Below are 10,036 nucleotides of genomic sequence, written 5' to 3' on the forward strand. Positions count from 1 at the left end.
CCATGCCAGCCAATTCCACACTATCAACACGACGTCATTGAACTCAGAGTTGGGAAGAGGTGAAAAGGGTCATCATTACATAGCATTGCCACCATACAGATAGAATGACATAAAAAAACCTCAAGAGCATAAATAATCACAAAATGGAGCAAAATAATTAGAGAAAGGTGAATTTTGAGTATTTATCACCTTCATTTTTAATACATATATTTTTTAATGGCAAAAGACTATAATCAGAAAATCAGCTTGGACTGGCATGATTTTTTTTTATTTCCAATTTTTTCAAATATTTAATGAATAATAAATTCTACTTTCCACTTTTGGATAAATAAATGGTGTCTTTCAGTGAAGTCGTGGGAAATAGATAACGTAAGGGCTGGTTCCCCAAACCGCCCTTTGCACCGGTGACCATCAGCCCCTTCAGTTACCACTGAACTTCTCAGCCCCTTTCTGTAGTTCCAAATCCATTGCAGCCAACTTTTCAAATTCTTTTCCTCTTCCTCTGTCAGAACCCTCTGGCTGACCCCGTCCTTTTCATTCTCTGCTGGGTGGCGCATGCTTGTCTGTGCCTCAGAGTCGTAGAGGTCCAGAAACTCAGCCGACTTCGTCCTGTAGTGAAGGAGCCGGTCCAGCTCGGCCACGCTGTCCTCCTGCCTTTTCAGATCCAGTTTGGGGCCCTGGAGAGACTTCTCATCTCATATCCCCAATTCACATCATCTGAGAAGGGCTTTTTCTCCCACCCATCATAATTGTATCCTGGGAAGAAATTCTTCTCATTTAGGTCAGCCCATTTTCCTCTTCACCCTCATGAAAAGTGTCATTCATGTTGTCCTTTCTCTCAAAATGGCCACTGCTCTTCCACTGGGCGGGTTGTGGTGTGGCTTGAACAGCTTCCCTAACCTCTTTCTCTTCTCAGTAGTGTGTTTGGGAGCGTGTTGTTTGTCTCGAAGCCCAGCTTCCTCCCTGCTGCTGCCACTTTGGGGCACCTTCCTCACCATTTCTTTCACCATAGTTGAGGTGATTTCTGTCCTGCTCTTTCCACTCACGCGGTGGACGTCTCCTTGCCTTGTCCATCTGGCTTTCTTGAATATGGTGGTGTACTTCACCCAAAAACCCTTTCTCTTCTCTAGTGTCTGGACTGGAGTGGGCCCTGGCTCCCCTCCCTGGCCTCTGTGATGGCGGCCCCTTCCCCACCCCCCATGGGTCCTCCCTTCCTTGCTTCCTTCACTGTGTCTGAGCACCACGCTGTCGGGCTCCGAGCTGGGGTGTCTTCTCTTCTCCTCCTGCTGTCTCTCCTCACCATGAGCCCAGTCACTTCTTCCCCATATTCGGGCTTTTCCTTGGAAGTCCTGGAGTGAGTTGAATGTTGGGACCTCTTTTCCCCTCGATGGGCCTTGCCCACGTTCGTCTCCTCAGATTCCTCGAGGGAGAGTCTCCCCTCCTCAGGAGGCTTCCCCTCTCGGCTCAACCTGCCAGGCCTGCTCTCCCATGCCAGTGTCTTGGCTGCAAGTGCCATTGGGCCACCTCAGAGCTGGCGTCTTCCTCAGTTCCCTCAGATGCTTCCTGGCTCCCAGGGAGTTTTCTCCTGGCTCCTCTCCACTCTCCCGGCCGCTCTTCTCTCAGCTGTGTGTCTCCTCCTGCGTGCCCCCCGGAAGCGTTTATCATATTGGTCTACCAAGTCCTCCTTATTCTCAGCTGCCGCCTGGTTTCTTTTGTTGGGGAAGGTGCTTTGCGTCTCTCCTGATGCTCCAAGGTGTTTCTCTTCACTGCCGTCTTCTGCACTTTGTTCCCTTTTCTGATATTTCTCTCCCTCCTCTTGTCAGAATGGTGTATCTTTGCTTCCTTGGAGACTTGCTATCAGAAGAATGGAGGTCCCCTCGGCTCACCGGCTCGCTCTCTGCTCTGCCTGCCTCCCCAGAACCACTTCCCCAGAACCACTTCTCTTTGTCTTTCGTTGTCAGGCCTTGGGTGTCTTCCTCCCCTCAGGCTCCGGCTCCTTCCCTACTGGAGGGTGTATCCGCTTCTGAGGCATCAGTTGGGTCTCTTAACAATCTCACTTCAAACTTTGTGTTTTTGCTTTCATTTTCCTCTTCATCTTGGACCTCTTTTCCACTCTTCTTTGGGACATGTTGGCACTCAGGGGTGATGGGTGGAGCATTGGAATTTGACAGCTGCACCCAGGAGGCTGAAAAGCACCACCCGCTGCATGACCTGGCCTGCCCGTATCTGCGTGGAGAAGACGATGGCAGCTAGGCTGGTGGAGCAAGGTGCAGGAGGAGGATGACCGGAGACACCCTGGGAAACCAGCCGTGGGTCCCAGTCTATGCGGTGTGGCTGGCGTGAAGTTTTTGTTGGGGAATACCCCGTAGTCATTGCTTAATGAGGAGCAATCGTGGCTCGGAGCAGTCTTGGTGGGGCCTCCAAGTCCCAGAGGAAGCGGTGGGCTCTGGGCACTGAGCTGGGCAGGCAGGACAGTGGTGGGGAAACTGCCAGCCTCGGCAGACCCCTCCGTCTGACCATCTGGGAGAGGAGCAGCTGCTGTGGGGTAGAGCAGCGAGGCAGACCCAAAGACCTTGCACTTGACCTTTTCCCAGAGCAAGGCCTGAAAACCTCTGGCAGAGTTCTGACCTGACTTGGCAGCACCCTGCCCAGTTGTTTTTTTTTTTTCCTGTAGCTTGAGGGATTTTTCCCAGGTTCTGGCCTTTAACTGTTAGGTAGCTGGGATTTACCATTTTCATGAATATGTGTTGCTTGCCCAGATTGTCTTTTAGCTATGCTGAATGCAGCCCAAATTACTTCTGACAATTTGTGATGCCTTACCGATTTGACCCTAATCCTGTATTTCAGGTTTCCTAACACTGCCTCATACTGTTTCTTCTCTTGGAGGGTGTTCCGGTTTGCTAATGCTGCCTTTTCACAAAACACCAGAAAAGGATCGGCTTTTATAAAGGGGGTTTATTTGGTTACAAAGTTACAGTCTTAAGGCCATAAGGTGTCCAAGGTAAGTCATCAACAATCGGGTACCTGCACTGGAGGATGGCCAATGGCGTCCGGAAAACCTCTGTTAGCTGGGAAGGCACGTGGCTAGCATCTGCTCCAAAGTTCTGGTTTCAAAATGGCTTTCTCCCAGGACGTTCCTCTTTAGGCCGAAGCTCCTCTTCAAAATGTCACTCTTAGTTGCTCTTGGGGCATTTGTCCTCTCTTAGCTTCTCCAGAGCAAGAGTCTGCTTTCAATGGCCATTTTCAAACTGTCTGTCATCTGCAGCTCCTTTCTCAGCTCCTGTGCATTCTTAAAGTGTCCCTCTTGGCTGTAGCAAGCTCACTCCTTCTGAGCTTTTATAGGGCTCCAGTGAACTAATCAAGGCCCATGCTGAATGGGTGAGGCCATACCTCCATGGAAATTATCCAATCAGAGTTATCACCCACAGTTGGGTGGGTCACATCTCCATGGAAACAATCAGAGAATTACAATCTAATCAACAATAATATGTCTGCCACACAAGATTGCATCAAAGATAATGGCATTTGGGGGGACGTCATACATTCAAACCGGCACAGAGAGCATTACCTCTTGCTGCTGCTCTCCTTCACGTGTCTGCCTTGCAGTAAAACCCATAAAGGGACAGTCCTCCCCTCAGATCCTCTGGGGTGCTGGCTGCCTGGGGCTCGGCAAGTCATCCTGTGTGTGTGTAGGGGGGTGTAAACGCTCGCTCCACGCTCAGAAGGAAGATGTCCCCAGAGGTCCACAGGGAGCCTCAGTTTGGAGCCTGGGCTTTGCTCTGATGCCATCAGCCGGGTGTGTGAGACTTCCAATGGTGCCTGGATCATGTATGCCCACTCCAGAGCTGGTCCTCGGGTCTCCTTTGGAGAAAAACAGCCTGAGGGAGGCGAAGCGCCCACACATCCCGGTTGCCCCCAGGGCTTGAAAGTCTTCCCTGGTCCTGCAGCCCAGCCCCCCGCACCTGACGGGAGGGTGAAGTACCCTTTCTGGCTCCTCCTCCCATTCCCCACCGGGCCTGGCTCATCCCAAGATGTTCCTGGAGCCACCCCAGGACGTTCTGCTTCCTCTGCCGTACTATTAATAGGGTTAGGAAACGACGTGAGGACTACGAGCTCCACCAGGATGCTCACTGCAGGAGGAGGGGTTTTTAGCCACGGTTGACCCTCGGGGGCACAGCTGTCCCCCCGCCCTCAGCCCTTTCCCAAGGAACCCAGCAGTACAGCCCATCAGATGCCTCTCTTGGCGGAGCCTGCTTCTCCGTGGCCTATTTTGGCCTTGCACTTGGGGAGTTTTGATGCTTTGCAGAAAGTGGGACTGAGCCTTGGAGGCCGTGGGGTGGGGAGGCTACCATCACCAGCTCTGCAACAGCAGCCTGGCCTCGGAGCTGGTGGCTCTCCAGTCCAAAACGAAACACATCAAAAGAAATCTCAGCATTTGTGGTAGGCAGTGTGACCCCCTGGTGTTCCCCAGCAGGGGCTGGGTCCCGGCCCGGGCTCTCCTCTATCGGCTGCAGGGAGCCAGATGGGCGCCCTGGGCTTGGCTGGAGACTGTGTCCAGATAGCATCCTTCCCTCGGGGTACCTGCTGCTCCCCCCTCCACCTGCTGAGCAGACCTCCTCTGCCCTGCCTGGGCAGGGGGGTGGGGTGGGGGGCAGCTAATGCAAGAACCCGAGATGGATCACGGGGCAGGAACAGCAAGGGGGTGGTACCCTAAGGGTTTCAAGCTGTATTTCTCCAGCCATCTTTTATGAACCCAACACTTTCAAAGAGCTGAAGCTCTTACATTTGCAGAGATGGCTTTTGAACTTCTTCAATGAACCCAGGTGTTTATTTGTGCAGGTTCGTGGGTGTGCCTTGGCACGTGCTCCGGCAACTTGTTGATGTGCCGCAGGGTGAGTCTGCGGAGCATCTGGTGCGGGTTCTTGGAGCTGAGCAGCAGGTGCGGCTTGGACTCGGCGTGGTTGAAGGCCAGGCAGGCCCCGACCCTCCACCAGCACATCTTGCCGTGGGTGTGTTGCCGGACAAAATGTGGGTAACCTGCCCAAAGCGCTCAATGACCAATCCCTAGACATCGAGATTTCAAAGAGAGAAAGAGTTTTTATTGCATTTGTGCCAAGTGGGAGAACAGGAGATAAAAGTCTCAAATCCGTTCTCCTCAAATTGGAGAAATGTTGGGTTTTTATGAAATTCAAACAAAGGAGGGTAGAAACAATGATGTTGGGATGTTAGGAGATATTGATTGATTTGTTCAATTGGAGACGTGTCAGAGCAGGCCCCAGAGGCTGCTCTTTGGGATTAACAAAAGCTGGCTGGGCACACATTGAGTTACAGATTACAAAACTATAAATTGCTTAATTAGCATTCAATAGGAACTGACAAAGTCTGGCTGGGGTAATACACACAGTTGTAAAGAGTTCAATCTATATAAGTAAGGAGGCTAAGTTAAGTAAAGTAACTTGAGGTAACAAGTAAAGGGACTAAGCTAAATATAATGGTCCTTTAAGGGCTGTTAAGATTTGATAAAATTTTGATAAAATCCAGCTGAGATAGGTAGGGTACAATAAGGGGATTCAAGCAGGGCCAGTCACAAGTTAACTTGTTACTGTCTAATTTTATGCAGTTATAAAAAGTAGCATCAGCATGAAAGAAATGTTAGATGTGTTTTAACAGTTATAGCTACTGCAAAAGGCTAGCAACACACTGACATCTGCCTCTAGCTACTTGCCTCCAGCTACTTTAAAAGGCTCACACACATTAAGGCTGCTGGTTATTTGTTAATTCTCAATACTTGGTTTCAGGTGGAGACTTGCAGATCGAGCATGTGGTCCTGTGTGCTCACCCAGGAAGCCGGCACATCAGTGGGTTCAGGGCTTGCCGCGTGTGGAGCTGGCAGCGGCTGCCTTAATATGTTTTTTTTTTAATGCAGATCAGAAAATTTTTATTATTCAGTCCACTTAAGATTGTAAAAAAAAAATTAACCCTTTTGCCTGGTTTTCATATTTATATATTTTGATGCCTTTTCTGAGGATTTGCAATTAATCCATAACTCTTTTTTTTTTTTATTTATTTTTTTTAATCATCATTTTATTGAGATATATTCACATACCACGCAGTCATACAAAACAAATTGTACTTTCGATTGTTTACAGTACCATTACATAGTTGTACATTCATCACCTAAATCAATCCCTGACACCTTCATTAGCACACACACAAAAATAACAAGAATAATAATTAGAGTGAAAAAGAGCAATTGAAGTAAAAAAGAACACTAGGTACCTTTGTCTGTTTGCTTGCTTCCCCTACTTTTCTACACATCCATCCATAAACTAGACAAAGTGGAGTTTGGTCCTTATGGCATTCCCAATCCCACTGTCACCCCACATAAGCTACATTTTTATACAACTGTCTTCGAGATTCATGGGTTCTGGGTTGTAGTTTAATAGTTTCAGGTATCCACCACCAGCTACCCCAATTCTTTAGAACCTAAAAAAGGTTGTCTAAAGTGTGCGTAAGAGTGCCCACCAGAGTGATCTCTCGGCTCGTTTTGGAATCTCTCTGCCACTGAAGCTTATTTCATTTCCTTTCACATCCCCCTTTTGGTCAAGAAGATGTTCTCCATCCCACGATGCCGGGTCTACATTCCTCCCCGGGAGTCATATTCCACGTTGCCAGGGAGATTCACTTCCCTGGGTGTCTGATCCCACGTAGGGGGGAGGGCAGTGATTTCACCTTTCAAGTTGGCTTAGCCAGAGAGAGAGGGCCACATCTGAGCAACAAAGAGGCATTCAGGAGGAGACTCTTAGGCACAAATACAGGGAGGCCTAGCCTCTCCTTTGCAGCAAACCGTCTTCCCAAGGGTAAAACTTATGGTAGAGGGCTCAACCCATCAAACCACCAGTCCCCTATGTCTGTGGTCATGTTAGCAACCATGGAGGTGGGGTAGGCGAATACCCCTGCATTCTCCACAGGCTCCTCAAGGGGGCACTACATCCTTTTTTTTTTTTCCTTGTTTGTCTTTTTTCTTTTTTTTTTTTTTTTTTTTTTAACTTTCCCTTCTTTTTTCAAATCAACTGTATGAAAAAAAAAGTTAAAAAGAAAACAAACATACAATAAAAGATCATTTCAAAGAGACCATAGCAAGGGAGTAAGAAAAAGACAACTAACCTAAGATAACTGCTTAACTTCCAACATGTTCCTACTTTACCCCAAGAAAGTTACATAATATAGCAACATTTCAGTGAACTTGTTCCTACTACATCCATCAGAAATTAACAGACCATAGTCATTTCTGGGCATCCCCAGAACGTTAAATAGCTTATCTGTTCTTCTTGGATTATTGTTCCCCCTTCCTTAATTGCTCTCTACTGCTAGTTCCCCTACATTCTACATTATAAACCATTTGTTTTACATTTTTCAAAGTTCACATTAGTGGTAGCATATAATATTTCTCTTTTTGTGCCTGGCTTATTTCGCTCAGCATTATGTCTTCAAGGTTCATCCATGTTGTCATATGTTTCACCAGATCGTTCCTTCTTACTGCCGCGTAGTATTCCATCGTGTGTATATACCACATTTTATTTATCCACTCATCTGTTGAAGGACATTTGGGTTGTTTCCATCTCTTGGCAATTGTGAATAATGCTGCTATGAACATTGGCGTGCAGACATCTGTTCGTGTCACTGCTTTCCGATCTTCCGGGTATATACCGAGAAGTGCAATCGCTGGATCGAATGGTAGCTCTATATCTAGTTTTTTAAGGAACTGCCAGACTGACTTCCAGAGTGGCTGAACCATTATACAGTCCCACCAACAATGAATAAGAGTTCCAATTTCTCCACATCCCCTCCAGCATTTGTAGTTTCCTGTTTGTTTAATGGCAGCCATTCTAACCGGTGTTAGATGGTATCTCATTGTGGTCTTAATTTGCATCTCTCTAATAGCTAGTGAAGCTGAACATTTTTTCATGTGTTTCTTGGCCATTTGTATTTCCTCTTCAGAGAACTGTCTTTTCATATCTTTTGCCCATTTTATAATTGGGCTGTCTGTACTATTGTCATTGAGTTGTAGGATTTCTTTGTATATGCAAGATATCAGTCTTTTGTCAGATACATGGTTTCCAAAAATTTTTTCCCATTGAGTTGGTTGCCTCTTTACCTTTTTGAGAAATTCCTTTGAGGTGCAGAAACTTCTAAGCTTGAGGAGTTCCCATTTATCTATTTTCTCTTTTGTTGCTTGTGCTTTGGGTATAAAGTCTAGGAAGTGGCCGCCTAATACAAGGTCTTGAAGATGTTTTCCTACATTATCTTCTAGGAGTTTTATGGTACTTTCTTTTATATTGAGATCTTTGGTCCATTTTGAGTTAATTTTTGTGTAGGGGGTGAGGTAGGGGTCCTCCTTCATTCTTTTGGATATGGATATCCAACTCTCCCAGCCCCATTTGTTGAAAAGACCATTATGGCTCAGTTCGGTGACTTTGGGGGCCTTATCAAAGATCAGTCGGCCATAGATCTGAGGGTCTATCTCTGAATTCTCAATTCGATTCCATTGATCTATATGTCTATCTTTGTGCCAGTACCATGCTGTCTTGGCAACTGTGGCTTTATAATAAGCTTCAAAGTCAGGGAGTGTAAGTCCTCCCACTTCGTTTTTCTTTTTTAGAGTGTCTTTAGCAATTCGAGGCATCTTCCCTTTCCAAATAAATTTGATAACTAGCTTTTCCAAGTCTGCAAAGTAGGTTGTTGGAATTTTGATTGGGATTGCATTGAATCTGTAGATGAGTTTGGGTAGAATTGACATCTTAATGACATTTAGCCTTCCTATCCATGAACATGGAATATTTTTCCATCTTTTAAGGTCCCCTTCTATTTCTTTTAGTAGAGTTATGTAGTTTTCTTTGTATAGGTCTTTTACATCTTTGGTTAAGTTGATTCCTAGGTACTTGATTTTTTTAGTTGCTATTGAAAATGGTATCTTTTTCTTGAGTGTCTCTTCAGTTTGTTCATTTCTAGCATATAGAAACATTACTGACTTATGTGCATTAATCTTGTATCCCGCTACTTTGCTAAATTTGTTTATTAGCTCTAGTAGGTGTATCGTTGATTTCTCAGGGTTTTCTAGATATAAGATCATATCATCTGCAAACAATGACAGTTTTACTTCTTCTTTTCCAATTTGGATGCCTTTTATTTCTTTGTCTTGCCGGATTGCCCTGGCTAGCACTTCCAGCACAATGTTGAATAACAGTGGTGACAGCGGGCATCCTTGTCTTGTTCCTGATCTTAGAGGGAAGGCTTTCAGTCTCTCACCATTGAGTACTATGCTGGCTGTGGGTTTTTCATATATGCTCTTTATCATGTTGAGGAAGTTTCCTTCAATTCCTACCTTTTGAAGTGTTTTTATCAAAAAGGGATGTTGGATTTTGTCAAATGCTTTTTCAGCATCTATTGAGATGATCAATTGATTTTTCCCTTTCGAGTTTTTAATGTGTTGTAATACATTGATTGTTTTTCTGATGTTGAACCATCCTTGCATGCCTGGAATGAACCCCACTTGGTCATGGTGTATGATTTTTTTAATGTGTCTTTGGATTCGATTTGCAAGTATTTTGTTGAGGATTTTTGCATCTATATTCATTAGGGAGATTGGCCGGTAGTTTTCCTTTTTTGTAGCATCTTTGCCTGGTTTTGGTATTAGATTGATGTTAGCTTCATAAAATGAGTTAGGTAGTGTTCCATTTTTTTCAATGTTTTGAAAGAGTTTGAGTAAGATTGGTGTCAGTTCTTTCTGGAAAGTTTGGTAGAATTCCCCTGTGAAGCCATCTGGCCCTGGGCATTTATTTGTGGGAAGATTTTTGATGACTGATTGGATCTCTTTGCTTGTGATGGGTTGGTTGAGGTCTTCTATTTCTTCTCTGGTCAGTCTAGGTTGTTCATATGTTTCCAGGAAATTGTCCATTTCTTCTACGTTATCCAGTTTGTTGCCATACAGTTGTTCATAATATCCTCTTATAATTTTTTTAATTTCTTCAGGATC

The 10,036-nt window shown here is 45.6% G+C and overlaps 1 pseudogene; it reads right to left on the minus strand.

Annotated features, from left to right (window-relative positions):
• Positions 1–420: 420 nt before the first annotated feature.
• LOC119517243 lies at positions 421–4,999 on the minus strand (annotated as a pseudogene).
• Positions 5,000–10,036: the final 5,037 nt, after the last annotated feature.

The sequence above is a fragment of the Choloepus didactylus genome, chromosome 21 (genome assembly GCF_015220235.1).
Source record: "Choloepus didactylus isolate mChoDid1 chromosome 21, mChoDid1.pri, whole genome shotgun sequence".
Classification (NCBI taxonomy): Eukaryota; Metazoa; Chordata; class Mammalia; order Pilosa; family Megalonychidae; genus Choloepus; species Choloepus didactylus.